The sequence below is a fragment of the Diadema antillarum genome, unplaced genomic scaffold (genome assembly GCF_040938485.1).
Source record: "Diadema antillarum isolate AM-2024a unplaced genomic scaffold, OU_Dant_1.0 seq00000382_RagTag, whole genome shotgun sequence".
Classification (NCBI taxonomy): Eukaryota; Metazoa; Echinodermata; class Echinoidea; order Diadematoida; family Diadematidae; genus Diadema; species Diadema antillarum.
In genome coordinates this window covers 3,123,774-3,141,479 of record NW_027271380.1, presented here as the reverse complement: position 1 = coordinate 3,141,479, position 17,706 = coordinate 3,123,774, and the positions used below count along the sequence as shown (strand labels likewise).

General features: G+C 39.9%; 1 protein-coding gene across 1 annotated transcript in view; it reads right to left on the bottom strand.

Moving 5' to 3' along the window:
- The window catches only part of LOC139731617 (paladin-like), a 53,654-nt gene extending 37,751 nt beyond the window's left edge, over positions 1 to 15,903 (bottom strand). Inside the window, exon 1 of the mRNA XM_071642507.1 lies at positions 15,699 to 15,903. The gene's annotated coding sequence lies outside the window, so the exon portion shown is untranslated. The remainder of the gene's footprint in view (positions 1 to 15,698) is intronic.
- Positions 15,904 to 17,706: the final 1,803 nt, after the last annotated feature.

The window sequence follows — 17,706 nt, the reverse complement described above, 5'->3', positions numbered from 1 at the left end:
AATGGCTGAGATGTCCAGAACAGAGCAATTATATTGAAAAGGTGGCACCAACCTTTAATAATGTTCTACTTTGTTTTGGGGGTGTCTCAGCCATTCCAAAACCGATATTCATTAAAATAAACTTTGAATTCCTCTTAGAATGCCATGCTCTGTACTATTTCATACAAGGTTTCTTGGTATCTCACAAAAAGTCAAAAGCCCAATCCTCATTTCCACCAATACCATACCATCCCTTTAAAAAAATATACAATTTGTTCTGTTTGCATCACGAGATATCTGAATTTTGTTAGTGTTTGGATTTGCGATTAGTGGCTTACTTTTTTTTCTGGGGGGAGGGGGAGATTTCTGATGGTCTACTCATTAACTACCATTGACATCATGAGGTATTGATTTTTAAGGCTGCAGTGAATGTAGCACACCAGTGGGATACAACATAAACACTGTTGAGTAGTAAGTCATAGCATCTTTTGTCACTCCCAAGTTCACTGACCATATATGCGAACAGATTTTTTTTTTTTTAATTCTTCAAAAATCCATAAAAATTCCCAAATCACTACCAAAATTTAATCATCTCTTCTTTGTGTCATTATCGACTTTTCCTGCAAGTTTCATTCAAATCTGTTCAAAACTTTTTCAGTAATTTTGCACACAGACAAACAAACGCCAGTGATCACTTTCCTTGGTGGAGGTAATTAACGGAACAGCAGCTGCAAGACATTTTAAGGCAGGAACTCTCTCCCTCCTCTGTGATAATAACTCTCTCTCTCTATTCTAGTCATCCGCCATGACTAAGCAAGCACAGAAAGATACAAGAAAACAGATGCTCTTTGTCACCTCATACTTCCACAAGACATCCAAATATGATGCTGTTTTGGTACCTTGAGGTACCAGAAATTCCACCATTTTGTTGAAGTATTTGAGTTTGGGGGGGGGGGGGGGGAGGGTTACGCTATCTAACCTGGGTTACCAAAATATGGGTGACAGTAATATCTTTAGGTGCTTTATGGAAGAAAATTTTGTTGCAACAATGAGCTTAGCAGTGCAGCAGCATCACAACTTGAGCGCTCATCACACACTATAAAGGATGATCCAAGTGTCACAGATAATACAGCAGGGAGGACCACACTCTACTTTACCAGTCCACGGGAGGAATAAAATATGTAATCACAAGACAAGTTTGTAGATTGAAATAATTTCATTCTGAATTATTGTTTAAAATTGTTTAGCAAAACTTGAAGAAATTTTTAACAGTATTATTTATTTTATTGTAATTGCGGTTTTTTAAAAGTCATAACAGGGCTGAATTGGCATTGAGATCATTATCGCTGACTGCTACATTATTCGGCCACAATGATGGCAGTGTGTAAACACATTTTACCAACACAAGATGGTGCTACACAACACCATAACCCAGGGTATGACGGTACCCAAGGGTACAGCATGGTGCATAATATTCATGCATTGGCAAAAACCACTCACTCACACAGAGATAGACAGACAGACAGACAGACAAACCGACAAAAAGGCACAGAGCTCCATTGAACTTTGCGGGCATAAACCAAAACAAAACAGTTAAACACAAAGTCTAATCAGAGATGCAATAATCAGGTACGCAGGATGCACATGAAGAACCAGTGACTTGCACTCTCTAAACAGCGCTTTTCAAGAGACTGTCATATAATTTTCATCCCCATCCCCACCAACCGATCTCCTTCCTTTCGATAACACTGTTGAGCTTCCTGCTTAGTTTCCATGGTGATATCAAATGACTATGGCGCCATTGTTCGACACCATGCAATTTGTGAAATTAGAGATCAATGGAAGAAAGTGGTTTCTGTCATTACACTGGCAGGGTCCTGGGAATGTAATTATCATTTCATTATTATTATTCATTTAGCATTTCAACATACAATACAAACAGGAAGTCATAACGGTAATACATTCCATGAAATAAAGAATGTGGTCATTCTAGGTGTGCATGCTGCTGGTTGCCAGGGGAGGAAAAGGCACACTTAATCTCCAAGGCCCGAGGCCTTCCTCCCCGACCAGTGCATGCACCCTGAATCAGCTATATCAATGTAAAGCAATTACAAAGAAACTGTTATTATAAAATCCACTATTATCAAAAAGGGAAAATCTCTTACCACATTGTGGGCTTGGAAAGCCTTTTGGATTTATGTATGATTAGTGCTGAAGTACTACAAAATCATAGTTTTGAAGAAAAACTGAAATCATGAAAGCCCAAATTAAACTAGGGACATTTATCCATGAGTTATAAAGGCACTAGCTGAAGAGTGACATGTTGAAGCTATTAAATGAGGACAAAACTGAAAGCATTGTTCTGTCGTCTAGGAGAAGACTACATCGTGTGCCCGACTGGAGATATATGTATGAGCTTTCAGATTGGGAACCCACTGTAAATATATCACATATTGTAGCAAACCTAGGTGATCATTTTGATCAGATACTCAATGTCAATGTCAGATCTTGTCAGTAGAGTGTGCCACATACACTGTATGTAGCAACCTCCACCAGAGAAATATTAGAAAGTATCTAACTGAGGATGCATAAAACCATCCAGTGTGCTCTCTTGTTCTTAGTAGGCTCGATCACCATGGAAATTCTCTGCTGGCAAATACCAATGTCAACAACGTGAAAAGACTCCAAAAAGTCCAAGTCGAGTGGCTCGTCTGGTGCTTAGAGTAAAGAGTAGGTTACCTACAGCTGTAATAATCCTTTACTGAAGCAATTACACTGGCTGCCCATCACAAAGCGTGAAATTTTGAAATTCTGAATGCAGACCAACTGACCAGAATAAATACTTATGACGTGTTTACACAAAATTGATACATTCTATGTACAGGGATTGTAACGGGGCAGATCCAGGAATGTTTTCTCAGGTACGAGAAGGAAAGATGGCGAGCATTTTTGATGAGATTTTGTCATCTCAACCTCAGAAGGCGATCAGGTGAGAACCAAGATCTTGTCTTTTCAACTTCTTGGATTTGAGATGATCAGAAGGCAAGTTGTGAAGTCTCATCTTCTAGACGTCTTGGTTCCAAGAAGGCGAAGAGGCGAGAAGATGACATATCTCACATCTTGTCCCCAGATCTTGTCTAATCCACTTTTTGGGCCCAAGGGTGAGATTTGAGACCTTGTCATCAAAACTTCTCGGGTACGAGAAGGCAAGAAGACAAGACCTCCCAGCTCGCTTTTTCAACTTCTTGGCCCCCAAATACAAATGTAGGTGGGAAGATGAGATCTCATCAAGTACCTTCCTGTATCCAAGAGATCACAAAGACAAATCTCGAATCTCGTCCCCTCACCTTTTTGGATCCGAAAAGAGCAACAAGGCAGGGGACGACACTTACAAGCTTCTACACAATGCAAAGTATTTTGAAGGAAATATTGCAACCATTGGCAGGTACTCAATTCAACCTCAAACAATTCCAAGAAGGCATTATATTTTACAACATTGGTTCAGCTGCAGACAGAATGACTCTGGAAATCGTCATGGCGACAGGCAGTCACCTTCATTAATCATTCACCAAAACAGCCCACTAATGACCTCATTAACACCTGCACTACTCTGACCCTTGCATAACTTTACCAAGGCCTTCTGAATAGTCACTAACAACTATGTTGTTTTCAAGTCTCAACTAAAGGCACCAAAAACTGACTCCCGTTGATTGAAATAAAAAGGAGAGAGGAATTAAAATGAACAAAAGAAAATAGCACTTTTGACCAAAATGCAATCTTTAACTGCAGATCAAATAAGGATTGTTTTGAATGAGAGTAATGGAGCATTTAAAGCTATAGGTTTTACTTCCTATCATAATATTATGTAAACATACAGGATCAGTGAAATCTCAAATTTGACTGAAATGTTTTACAAGAAATGCTATAAGAAAAGTTGTTGAAAAATTTCATTAATATACAATGTAACACCAGATATCACAAAGAAAATTGCTGAAGTGACTTCAATTGACATGATCAGCTAGGACTTTAAATTTGTATTTCAAAATCATCTAAACCTTCAGCAATATCCCCATCTGTATAAACCCCCGTCAAACCAGGGATCACCTCCCTGGTCAAACCAAAGTGTCTCAATACAGCAATGAAAATGGCACTGAAAAGCTACAATTTGATATGACTGTGATCTGCACGATGCTCACCTCAACACTAACAAGAGACCCGGGGGTCACGGGCTCACCTGAGTATCGCAAGTTCACCTTCCATGCATTCTTGTAGACTCTTACCCGAGAACATTGGAAACTTGTATAGAATATTGGATTATGCAGCTTGGGAAAAAAGACTTAAGGCCATATCATTTTTTATTAGAACTAGAGAAAAATATTATTCAATATTCATTAATTTAGGAGGTTTGGACCCCTGGGGCCCCCAAGGAAAGCATGGTGTCCATTCAAACACTATGAGATCTTATCCCTATGGGAATGCTACTTGACAAATTTGGTGAAAATCCATCACGTTGTTTTCAGCAAGAAGATGAAAATTTAGGCCTGCATTTGGACATCTCCCCCCCCCCCCCTCATCCCATCCCACTTCCTTGGGTCCAAATGATGTGGGGGGGGGGGGGGGGGCACCCCTGATTCTCCCATGAACAAACTTGAAACAGCAGTCATCAATATACTGACTCATTGTATTAACTTAGTTCAATCACTTCAAGTTCTAGAGAAAATCTGTAAAGATTCCTTACAGGAGGGGGTGGGACCCCTGGGGCCCCCAGGTGGGGCATGGTGCCCATTTGACGGAATTGAGATTCTATCCCCCTAGGGATGCTACCTGCCAAGTTTGGTGAAAATTGGTGATAGGGTTTTCAAGAAAAAGATGAAAATTTACAATTTCGGTCCAAGTTTAGGCCCCCTGGGGCCCCCAGGTGGAGCATGGTGCCCATTTGATGGGAATGAGATTCTTTCCCCCTAGGGATGTTACCTGCCAACTTTGGTGAAAATTCATAATGACATTTTCAAGAAAAAGATGAAAATGTACAATTTGGGCCCCATTAGGACCCCTCCCCACCCCCTCCCCTGGGTCCCAAGGGGGGCACCCCTGATTTCGCCATGAACAAATCTGAAACTACAGTCATCAATGTACTAATTCATAGTATTAACTAAGCTCTATCACTTCTGGCTCTAGAGAAGAAGATTTTTTTAAGATTCCTTAATTTTGGGGGGGTTTGGGCCCCTCTGGGGGCCCCCCAGGTGGAGTATGGTGCCCACTTGAACAAAGTGAGATCATATCCCCCTAGGGATGCTACCTGCCAAGTTTGGTGAAAATCGGTCAAGGGGTTCTCAAGAAGAAGATGAAAATGTAAAAGTTTACCACTACGGACGACGCACGACGGACAACGGACGACGGACGCCGGACGAAGAGGGATCGCAATAGCTCACTTGAGCCTTCGGCTCAGGTGAGCTAAAAACTGGGTGGAATAAAGATGAAGTTATAGTATGCACCATTTATAACTCACTGTCAGTTCCTTCTCATGATCTGTGTGGCTTTGTGTTACAGGCTGTGGCATTCGACTGTTTATACTCGGTGTAACCTGTGAGCTGACATGAACATGGCAGGAATGAATGAATCATGCTCAGCCACATGCCCACAATTCACACGATTTACATAGAGAGTTCTTGCTTGACTGTACAATGTAGTCTAAAGCAAATGATGTTTCGGTGATGATGATCTTTGCTATAGATCTACTGTATGTGCTCTTACACTGAGACACTGGCTATACATCAAGTGTAGCAATGCTTTGAGTATGATCTGACTATGGCCATGTGATATCCTCCTACGAATGCTCTCACGATCAAATGGCATAAAAGCTATAGTTCAAACTGGGCCCTGATTGGACCAATGCCCCATTCACACAGAGTATTTAAAGCACTCAAGGAGCACTCCTGAAAATCCAAACTGCATGAATGGTCGGTCATCAATGCTCTGGAAGTGCTCTTGAAATGGTGTATTAACAGTACAGTGTGCTTTGTGCAAACATATCATCTACTACACGTATTGTAGTGTCAAAATTTACTCTATAAAGAATACCCGGTATTCTCTGCAGTGTAGACAACACCAAGAATTAGAAATGCATATCAGCAGACATTATGAATTTTGCTTAATATTTTTGATACTACAAGATACTACAAGATACTACACACAATTCCTTGTCAGAGTGATTAACCATTCAAACATAATGTACAACTGAGGTGATATTATTACTTCATCTCCTATAACTCTCTTTACTAGAGTGCAAAGTAATAAATCAACAACAGTAGCTCATTCCCAAGATTCTCCAGCTAAAACTTTACAAAAAGACAGACGACATGAGTACCAGTACCACTATGAGTTGTTAATCGCTCAGGTTTGGAATTTTACACCAACTGCTGGCATAAACACCTTTCGACAGAAGTCCTGTCATACTCAACCCAGCCCAAATCTCTACAGAATGACTTCTTTGATATTTCAGTTTTCCTACAAAGCAGCATAATACAAGGATGGAATTCCCTTTTTAATCCAGAGTCACAACAATTCCTCAACAATGCACCATGGAAGTGCACACAGTACCCTTCCTAGTAACAAAGTGATTCATCTGCTCCCAGTAAGCTGAAAATGCACTTTCGAGCTGTACATGTAACCCATCACAGCTACACTCTGTCCATCTGGTTTGGATGACAGAGTAGCAACATGAATCAAAGGCTGCTAGTTTGCAGCAGTCACAGCACCTCAATATCAACAACAATTACTTTGGGATGAAAGATCTGTGTGTACCGATACCCCGTACAATGTACGTACATGTACATCAGAAGTGACAAGATTAGTGCTGTTTACACAGTTAGAACAATCTAAATACGGTACCTAGAAATTTTGCCCCTGTTCACACAAACATACACTGTAAATAGCCCCCTAACTGCTGATCGTGATAATTCGTTGACCAAACTGTGCATACGAGGTGTGAAATCTGCCGAAAGGATGACCTTTGCCCTTGTATTCACGCACTGTTGTTGTGATGTGTGTTTTGAATTACAACTGTATAAGGCAGAAAATCTCCTGATTACTTGCCCTAGTAGCGTTCATAAACTGAATCAATGCTTCTGAGAGACAAGATCATGTGACTTTGTTCGGTATGTGCCTGGTGCTAAGACTATGCAGCAAGACAGGAGTCTGAAGAGTCCAGAAATGACAACCATGTAAGGATTATGTTTACATCTCCAGTAGATAATCTTGCACCCAACGAACCTCATTTTCATTACATTTCTTGACATTCAATGTACCAATGAATCAATCTAATCTCAAACTAAATTGATGTACCGGTAATTGTGGTGCTATGTATACATGCATACTTTTACTACATGTACGTACATGTACATACCTCTCGTTTTCTTGGATTTTGTACAGTAAGTACATCTCCCAGTCCCTCTCAATAAAATGTACAGGTACAGAGCATATCACGTCATATCTGAGATTAAGACCACACACTGAGTGATGTCATAATTCTCAAAATGATAATAATCCCAATATGCCAGGAACATATCCCCCATAGCATAATAATTTGCATCCACATGAAAATGAGGGCTGCAACCTGAGTAACTGTGTCACTGCCTCACATTGACCCGTACTAAGCACAGAGCACACCCACATCCGTCCCCCTCCCACACACACCGTCACAAAAAATGAATAAATAAATAAAATATTGCCTAAGCCTCATTAGCGCTTCGAGGTCTGACTTACTCTGTTTGTGTAACAATCAAATACTGATTGTAAAAATATACATTATATACATGTACAATGTACAATGTAGCAACCTGTACACTAGAATAGCCATACATTATTGCTAAAGTACACACAGATTTGTACGTATCTGGGAAATAATTCAAAAGATTCTGTTTTAGAGAATTAAAGTTTAATTGGCTTCGTGCGTCACAAACCTTGATGAATCTGACATCCACAGACCTTCACAAGGGTATCAGCCATAAGTGGGTAGTCAGCAAGTCGTGCTGAACTCTCTGTGATGTACATGTACATACTATATATCAGAGAGTATGCTTCTGTGTATAAAGAACACCAGAGGCACCCTTTGACACAGATGGCTACCCTGTATGACATTACATTGTACAGTAGGCCTTGACATTCAAAAGGTTATTTTTGGGTCCAATATTATTTTATCATTACTCTTCCATGTCATTTCAGTCAGTGAAATAATGAGCCTTCCCTTTTCGAGGAAGTTTTTCCCATAAAAGAAAAGTCTGCTTTGGGTAACAAAACAAAACAAACAAAAACAACTTTGGAACTATAGCAACAGAAAAAAAGGATATAAGATAATTTGCATTTCACTTACAAGACCTGTACATTTATAGAACTATATTTATTATAAAACCTTCACATGACCTTGGCTTCAATGATGGCAGTGCAGTATTGCCTATCAAAGTCACAGAGAAAAATAGCACACACTTCTTTAATTGTTATTATGAATCTGACTATTAAATGTAAGAAGAAAATGACTGCCTGTACAGTCTAAAAAAGATATTATAAAGTGCAAAATTTTCAGGATATTGGTATTGAATAGTAGAAAGCACAAAACACACAGACACTGATGCAAACTAAAAGAAGAACTTTGCTTCTGACAATAAAAAAAAAAAGAAATCTATAAATCACTGGCATTGAGGACAAATGAAACTTGGAAATTTCTTGGATCATGGCCATGTGAATAGAATGTTTCAGATCTATACAACATATTTTGACAGACTGGACCTTGACATTATATCACGATGTAAACAAGAACTTACAGCACTCATACAGTCTGTAGGCCCTACGTATTTTTTTTTTCTCATAAAGGCCAAAGCAACTGCTTGAATTTCTTCTTGAACAAGACGGTATTTTTGAGCCTGGGCTTCAGTGTAGTGATGGAACACAGAAAAAAGGCACAAACAAAGATCAATAGGTATTAAATGGAAGTGGGGTTTGTAAAGGACTGATGAGACGTAAATAATGAAAACAAGGAGATTGACAAGAATCCATCTCTTTTAAAGACCTAGCACTCACCAGGTACTATTCCTCATTGTGTCAACAGGCATAGAACTGCAGCATATGGCTTCATTGTACGTAGTTTGTTTAATCACACACATGCAGTTATACACACACATACACACACTCACATACACACACACACACACACACACACACACACAAACAAACACAAGTAGGAAGAGTGGCATGACTTTATATTCTGTCTAGATAAAATTCTAACCTTTTCATAATACTTTCTTTGGGAGGGAGAGGGGGATGCTTTATCTACTCTTCAGTGCTCACATCTCATTGCTGCAGACCAGAGGTCAAAATCGCCACATTGTAGGCAATAATTCTGTACATAATGAAATGCATTAAATCATAACACCTGGATCCCAGGCACTCCCTCTATGCTTGATGTGGGTGGGGGGGGGGGGGATGGTGGAGGAGGGAAAGAAAAGTGGTGGAGTGGAAACTCCCAAGGGAAGTGCCCTCTACTCAGCAACTGTAACCCTTGCCAGAATTTGGGGTTCCTCCAGAACTTCACATGATTTCACAATAGAACCATATTACTCGGTTTTCAATATTCAACATGGGCATGACGTCTCAAAAGACTCACAGACTGTTTCCATTGGGCCTATTATTTCAAGAAGAAAGGAGCATTTAGTGTAAAGCCCCTGAAGGACAGGTTTTCGATGTAACAGATAGTGAAGAGCTACTGTACATAAGTACAGTCACGTGTGACATGAAGGATATGAACAATCTTGCCATGAATTGGAATGTACTACACTTTGTAGCATTACACACTTTTGCACTGACACACTTATACAAAAGTATCAAACATACTGAGGGATATAATGTACGTAGATGTCTGGCGATATCCACAACTGCAGCCCACGAACAAAAAAAGTGTATCACCTTGGTCTGATCAAAACATTCAATTTCATAGGGTTAGGTCATTTTTGTAGATTAATTTCATAAATCATCTGCTCAAAGTGAACATTCAATGAGTGAAATGGCATTCTGTGATATAAAGCATTTATATAGCAACATGAAAATATAACATCACCAAGAGGTTTGATCTGCTGAAATGAGCACAGTATTGTACACATTGGCCGGCATGCCCTCCCATTCTATCAAATGTCTGTACATCAGTATTGCTGAATTTCCTACTGAGGAGCACCTGTCAATAATTACTATTGTCACACACACACACACGCACGCACTATCTGATATGCATTTTTAAAAATACTGTGAAGGTACAACTAACCATTTATAAAAGTATTTTTTGAAATGTGAAAATAGTAGGCCCTACAGTACAATCAATGAGAGAAATATATTGTAAAAGTGGAAATTTTCACGCATTTCGCAAAACCAGAAGCTATATGATGACATAAATGGTATCCCGGAGTACCAAATAAAAATCAGCCATTTTGTTGAATTATTTTTCTTTTTTCAAAGGTTGTACCCTGGGTGCCAAAAAGTGGGAATTATTTTGGTGCTGGAGCTAGCGCGCGCTAGCCACTGCACTGCACTGCACTGAAGCACACACTATATTGCCAGCACAGCATACCACGCATGCATAGTATCACATGCAGTGGCATGGGAATGACTGTAGACGCACACACAGTTCCTTGCGGTCTTGGGCTCTAGATGCTCTCTCGCGCTATCTAAGGCTTATTTTTCATCATGCAATGAAATTAAGTAAAAAATCATTTCAAGCAGGAGAAATTAAATCTCAAGCTGGAGAACGGGAGATTCTGCAAAAATTGGCTTTCGGCAGATCTCCCGTCGAAAGCGGGAGAGTTGGAGTCTCTGCGTGAGGTGGCGCTACACAACGTGGTACCCCGGGGTACCACGGTAGCCCGGGGTATCGCATGATGCATCATATATATTAGAAGTAAATATAAAAGCACACAAATATGTTTGCTTGCCATATGTTCCAGTAGTTGATGTCTTGATTTCGCAAAATTAAAAACATACAAAACTTTTCTTACACTGCCAAGAGCAAAAAAAAATCAGTCGCGCGAAAATATCCACTTTTACAGTACTCTTTCCATTTCAAATCCACATATTTTCTTTTAGGAATGATGAAGAAAAAACACCAAACATGGTGAAAAAGAAAAACACACACACATTGGTGGCTCTGTAAAATGCTCATGAAAAAATGAAAGTGTGAACCATGCTGCTTCACTCTCCTTTCCACTTTGCAGGCTCTGAGTTTCTAACATATTTATTAAAGCGGTGTGAAGCACTCAGCACTCAACAGGAGACAATCGTTGCCATAGATACAGTATGTGGATATCCACCACCTCATGGGTGTAACTGGCTATAAACCTGATTATTGTTGATAATTCCTTCTTCACAGTGGCGGATCCAGTGGGGATCACACCGGGCACACGCCCCCCTTTATTTTTTGCCAAAACAAAAGAAAAAAAAGGGGGCGCGTGGATTTTGTAAAGACGCCCCCTCTTTATGGAATTCCTGAATCTGCCCCTGCTTCATTATGCCCTCAATACTTTCTGTTTATATGTAGTTGACTCGACACAGGGTTCAGTAGACCTCAATTTCCTTGTGAATTACAGCCTGTATACTACATTGTAGTAGTAAGTAAAACATCCCGTACTTAAAGATAATATAAAGTTTTGGTACCTCAAAAGTTTCCCTGAGTTTCCTTGTCTTAGTTTGTGTTTCAGGTTAAAGTACCCTTCATATAACTAACACTGTGAGAATTACTCGCCCCAAAGTGCTCTCATGTCTTAGTAATCATGCAATAATGGTTTCGTACCAGAGCAGAGCGGGCTCTGAAAAATTCGAACGGGCCGTTAGTTTGACTCGACGCGGTACCACGACAATACACGTATTGTTATTATTATTATCATTATTATTATTATCATTATATATCATCATTGTTTTTTTTTATTATTATCATTGTTGTTGTTGTGGTTGTGGTTGTTTTTGGCAAATGGTGTTTTGTTAGAAGCTATACCCAGGAGAGGAATTTCATGAAGACCCACTTAAGCATAAAAACAGACGAAAAAAAATAAATAAATAGTTTCTTGTCCATTACCTTCCTTTGTTGTTGCATCAAATTCTTTATTTTTTTTTGTAAACAACAAAAAGACAAATTTCGATGGATTTTTGCTTTTTCCTGGGCCTTCATTGAAGCTCGCACATGCACAGCCTACATGTTGTACATACTGTACTGCTCTAAAAAAGTTATGGAAAATTGACTAGCTGAATAGTATTGTGCACTGGATCAGGCATTATCAAATCCACAGTGTTGGGAAAAGGCAAAAAACAAAAACAAAACAAAACAAAAAACAAAAACAAAACAGTGCCCTAATCCTCTCTTCTTCTTTTTTATTTGGACAAGAAACTAAAATTGTTGCTATTGTTGCCATTTGGCCTTTCAGAGTAAATTCAATAAAATCTCCTAAATTTTAGTCGATACAACTACTGGATGGAGTTCTTTGAGGTCCAATGTTCACATTGTAGACTTTACTGATGATTTGACTGAGGCCTATAAACTGCCCTGTCGCTGTATAGATGCTTAGCATTTTGCCAGATGTTTTAGATCCAGTGTTTGCATATATATTTATAAGACAACTCACTATAATCACTGTACACTTTGTCAAATAACAATTTGATTAATATCAAGAAGAATAAATTGGGGACCTTCTCTTGATTGCTTGTGAGTCAAACTACCCATTCTGACTTTATGGATTTAACAGAAAAGTTTCAGGCTCCTGTCTTTATGTTTATTAGAAGATGCCTAATATCTACAATTAGATGACAGTTGCAATCAACATTGATAGTGAAATCACTGGACTGTCATAATTCAAGGAACTATGTACACAGTGTAATGCATGTTGACTTGTGCTGTTTCATAATACCCCAATCATACATGTGGCCATCATGTGCAATACATATTGCAACATAGGTGTTGAATCATGTCACAATTCATTTCTGTAACCTAAAATACATTTGCACATGTATCAGTAAGTGTAATTTTCATGTCAAAACAGTGCGTGGCCCCAAATCCTGGATTGCCGATGCGGCGATGGCTTCTCCGCCTAGCACTAGTACTATAGCACTTTAGCTTTCTATTCATTACGAAACAATAGTCGCCATTCAACGAGGGACGCCTCGAGACGCATCGGGACGCATCGGGAGGGTAGAGGGAAGGAGCTTATTTTGCGGACGCAGCGAGACGGCCACCAGGTAAGCTCCTTTTCGTACATGCAACGGTCCATTTGTGAGGGCTCGTCTTTTACAAGTACACTTGGGAGTTAGCCGACGCTTGCCGACGCTCGGCGGCGCCCGCCGACACGCAGTCTAAACTAGTGATTGTACGCCGTCGCTAACCGTCGCTGGGTGTCCTTTGACGTCGGAAATTGAAAGAAATTTGCAGAAGCGTCGCACCGCGTCGCTCGCCGTCCCTAGTTTACCAGGTGCGCCTAATCATATTTTTTCTTCAAATTACTTTGATACACACACACACACACACACAAATCCAACCCACGATTCTCCAATGGCATCATTTGCAAATCATTGCCAACATAAAATACTATCCATATGATGAACAAGTGATATTGGAAAGCACCTTCTACTTGTACTAGACCAGGCATCTATTCTTATTGAGTCTCCGAAGACAATCTGACTACCGTAAACAAGAAACATTCGCGATATGAAACTTTTGCGAATTGGAGCCAACACTCTTTTTCGCAGCATGAAACTCAATGTCTTCTGCTAAACATGTTACAAGTAGTAGAGAAGTACTCTGAGAGCGAAGACCACTGCCAAGCAGCTCCTTCCCACCACTGATCTTGTTCCCAAAATGAGAACAGTGATTTCCACCCATACATATGCATGCTGAAAGTCGCCCGTTTCCCAATTAGAAGCCTTTTGTTATGTCATCAACTTTCAGCTGTGCGGCGCGCCTCGCCCCAGCAGAAACTAGAGCATGCACTGTAGTGCACGTATAATTACATAATGCAAACCTCAAAAATGCACTGCTTGATCTCCCAAGTTCATTGACCCAGCCTACCTGCCAAAATATCATTTAAATCCTTCATAAAATCCATAAAAATTCACGGATCACTACCTAAATTTAATCATCTGTTCTTTGTGTCATTCTCAACTTTTCCTGTGAGTTTTGCACCCAAATCCATTCACAACTATTTTAGTTATTTTGCACATGGATAAACAAACAAACCAGCAGTAATGAAAACATCGGACCTCCTCCCTTGGCGGGGGTAATTAAATCTTTTTACAATGACTGATATGAACAGATGATGTCACTGGCAGAATCTTGGGTTTATTCTTCATTTTTTTGTGTGTGTGTGTGTGTGAACATATCGATATCCAGGTAGACGAGTCTATTCTGAAGAAAGACACATTTAATAATGTAGCTGAAAAATCATAATGGTCTTTAGACTATCCTGGCACATATTTGGTCAAATAAAAGTGATGTTGAATCCCGACATGAATCAACAGAGAAGTAGATCTAACTGTTAAACTCAATATGCATACTTGCATTACAACATGATTAGGCCTATATTACCTACAGTTCCTTTTTAGGCTTTGGTAATTCTGTAAAGTTACTGTAAAAGTGGAAATTTTTGTGGTGTTGAAATTTTCGCGCATTTCGCGCAATCAGAAACTAGCGCGAAAATAAAAGCACGTGAATATTTCTGCTTGCCATATGTTCCTGTACTTGGTAGTTGATGTCTTGATACCGCGGAATTAAAAAACATGCGATACTCTCCTTATCCAGCCGAGCGCGAAAAATTAGTCGCGCGAAAATATCCACTTTTACAGTACAGGTTAGGTATTCGAGATAAGTTAACATTTTCACTGCAGTAGACGATATGTCTACTTGAACACTGTTAATATGTTAGACTGATTGTGTTCCTGTTAACACGTGTTAATGTGTGTTAGCAGTTTTTCACTGTGGGGTTGTCTGCTAAATTTCTCTTGATTCACTAAAATGCATATATGTAAGTACATGTATGTACAAACTACAATGTTGCCTTGGTTTGTTTTAGTATTAACTATTGTATATTTTGGGGTTCTCTTTACCTCTCCCATGTTATTCTTTTTTATTTTTTCTTCTCTTTTCTTTTCTCTTTTTCCTTCTTCCTATCTGTTTTCCTCCTGCATCCTTAGCTTTGTGATGAATAGTCTCTTGTGTATCTGTACTTCGTCTTGTAAATGTATATTAATGTATTTTTAACATTAGATGTTTCAATCAGATTCAACTACGTTTTCAAAATGTAAAGGTGCCCTCACTTCAAGCTGTGCTTACTGAGTTGTCACCTCCTGTTTATCATTACTGAATTGTTACTGTTTTTACACGAATTGATGATCATTGAATTGAATTGAATGAACAATAGACAACCCCACAGTCATTTATTAATATTTACTAATAATAGTAATATTATTAAATGTTTTCTACGGTAGACCACGGTAGACGTCAGCAGATTAGTAGTATTAGTACAATGTACTGCATACATACTGATCACTGCCTCAGGATATCGAGAATAACTTCACATACGAAGAGAGCAACTACTGTACCTCGTGATATTAAAGGGCAATGAAGCGTAATTTCAAGGACAATTGCAACCTTCCAAGGCTTCCATTCACATGTTCAAGAACTACTGACACGGTAAACTTACAACTGCACTGTCCGACGTTTCAACGACAACGTTCCGCTTGTGCGAACTTCAACACTTGCCGGGGATCAACTCATTCACGGTCCACGGACGTCTCTGATCCGATGCAGTGATTTCTTGATCTTCTTGCCACTGGCGTATTTACGAGAGGGTTATTGCTTTCTCTGTCATTTTATCCTTGTAATGTTACATTTCGTCATAAATTCAGGGGATGTTGACAATCAGCATATTTCACGAAATTTGCGTCCGACTTCGAGTCCGAAACGAAAACTGCGGAGATGCTCTGGCTCTCCTCCAGATCGTATCCAAAACAGCTGCATTCAACTCCGCGATTTGCGAATTGCGCGATATACTCGTGCGAATATGCTTTTGCCTGATAAAGCGCAGCGAGCGCTCTCTCTAATCACACGTACACCGTACCCACACACAACTACTAGTACGTTTCAGGAGCATCTCATCGCGATCGCGATCGCTCCTCCCGCTTGACTTGCCCACGGAGTACTAGTATTGACCGATTCGGGTTCGTTGAGGGCAGCAGACATTTTACGGCACAGGGCGCAGCCATAGTGGGTGTATCAGCCGACCCCCCCCCCCCCTGCTCTCCCCCACCCGCGGGCAACATGTTTATCACGCACTTGAAACAAAGGTTCGCGCACTAGCAAGCATTCGCGCACTCAGTACGAGATGCCTATTGGCTAAAGCAGTTTTTCATTCTGCGCGCGTGCTAATGTAGGGAGAGGGGTGGGGGAGTGCGGAGGGGGGGTCGGCTGATACACCCACTATGGCTGCACCCATGCCAAAAATACACATAGCGCGTCACAGAATCGGTCAATAAGTAGCTAGCTAGAGATGGTGAAGACACACTCAGGTGCACAGTTGCTGTGTAGTAGTGCAGTGCTATCGCTGTGTAGTCGGAGTGTATGTACCGCACGCCTAAGTTACTGAAAACAGGCAACTGTCAAGGAAACGCCAAGACAAGGGTGCCGAAGCGGGGGGGGGGGGGGGGGGGGGGGGGATGGGGGCAAAACGAGTTTTTGCCTTGCCCCCCCCACAAGTGCCCCCTGCAACAAATAATTAATCAATTGTTTCAAGACCAAAATGAACGATTAAGGCACTTCTCTCGTCCAAAAGTTGTCAATTTCATACCTGAAAATCATAATACATTATTAATATACATTATGATATTTAAACACTAATATTTACTTATGAGTAGATTTAGTGTATAGATGGTAGCCTCGCGTCCTTGAGTGTGCCCCCCTGAAATATAACTTTAGTAAACCTTACATTTTCCCTTTCTTCTATGCTTTTTAGCAATATAAGAATAATTTTTATTGCTCGAACATTGCGATCACGTTTAAAGGTCCAGTTTACCTTTGGGAGCAGTGATTTTAAAAATGTTCAAGATATAACATTTAATGCATATTTGTAGATCCGTTGTATCACAAAACATCCTACCGAATAAAATTTTCACAATAAAGCCTAAAATATAAGGAGATATCAGCGTTTTTCTCAATAAACCATCACTGTATACGGTTTAGTCTGGAAGCATCCCTATGATAGATATTGTTCACATTTTGTGTATTTAACTATACTTAACATCGAATATAGGGATTCAAATTTTTACAGTGGTTCTTTCTATCCCTAAGTCACATTTAAGAACTATTTTAAAGCACTAATGCTGGGTTTTTGTTTCATCTGCAAATGGTAAATTATGCCTTTAAGCTTTAAATGAATACATTTCAGATGAATGGCAAAGTGAAAGTGGTTCGCTCGCTCTGCCCGTATGTATACATATAGTAAAATGAACAGTTTTTATAAGTTATGATCATAGTCCTTCGCAGCAGGCGCGCCGGAAGCAGTTTTGGATGGGGGGGGGGGGGGGGGCAAACATTGGAGGGGGCTCACGATAGACCATACATAATTATATTACTCAATATACACATACACACACACACACACACACACACACACACGGTACGCCACTGTACATTTATATATGTACAGTGGCGTA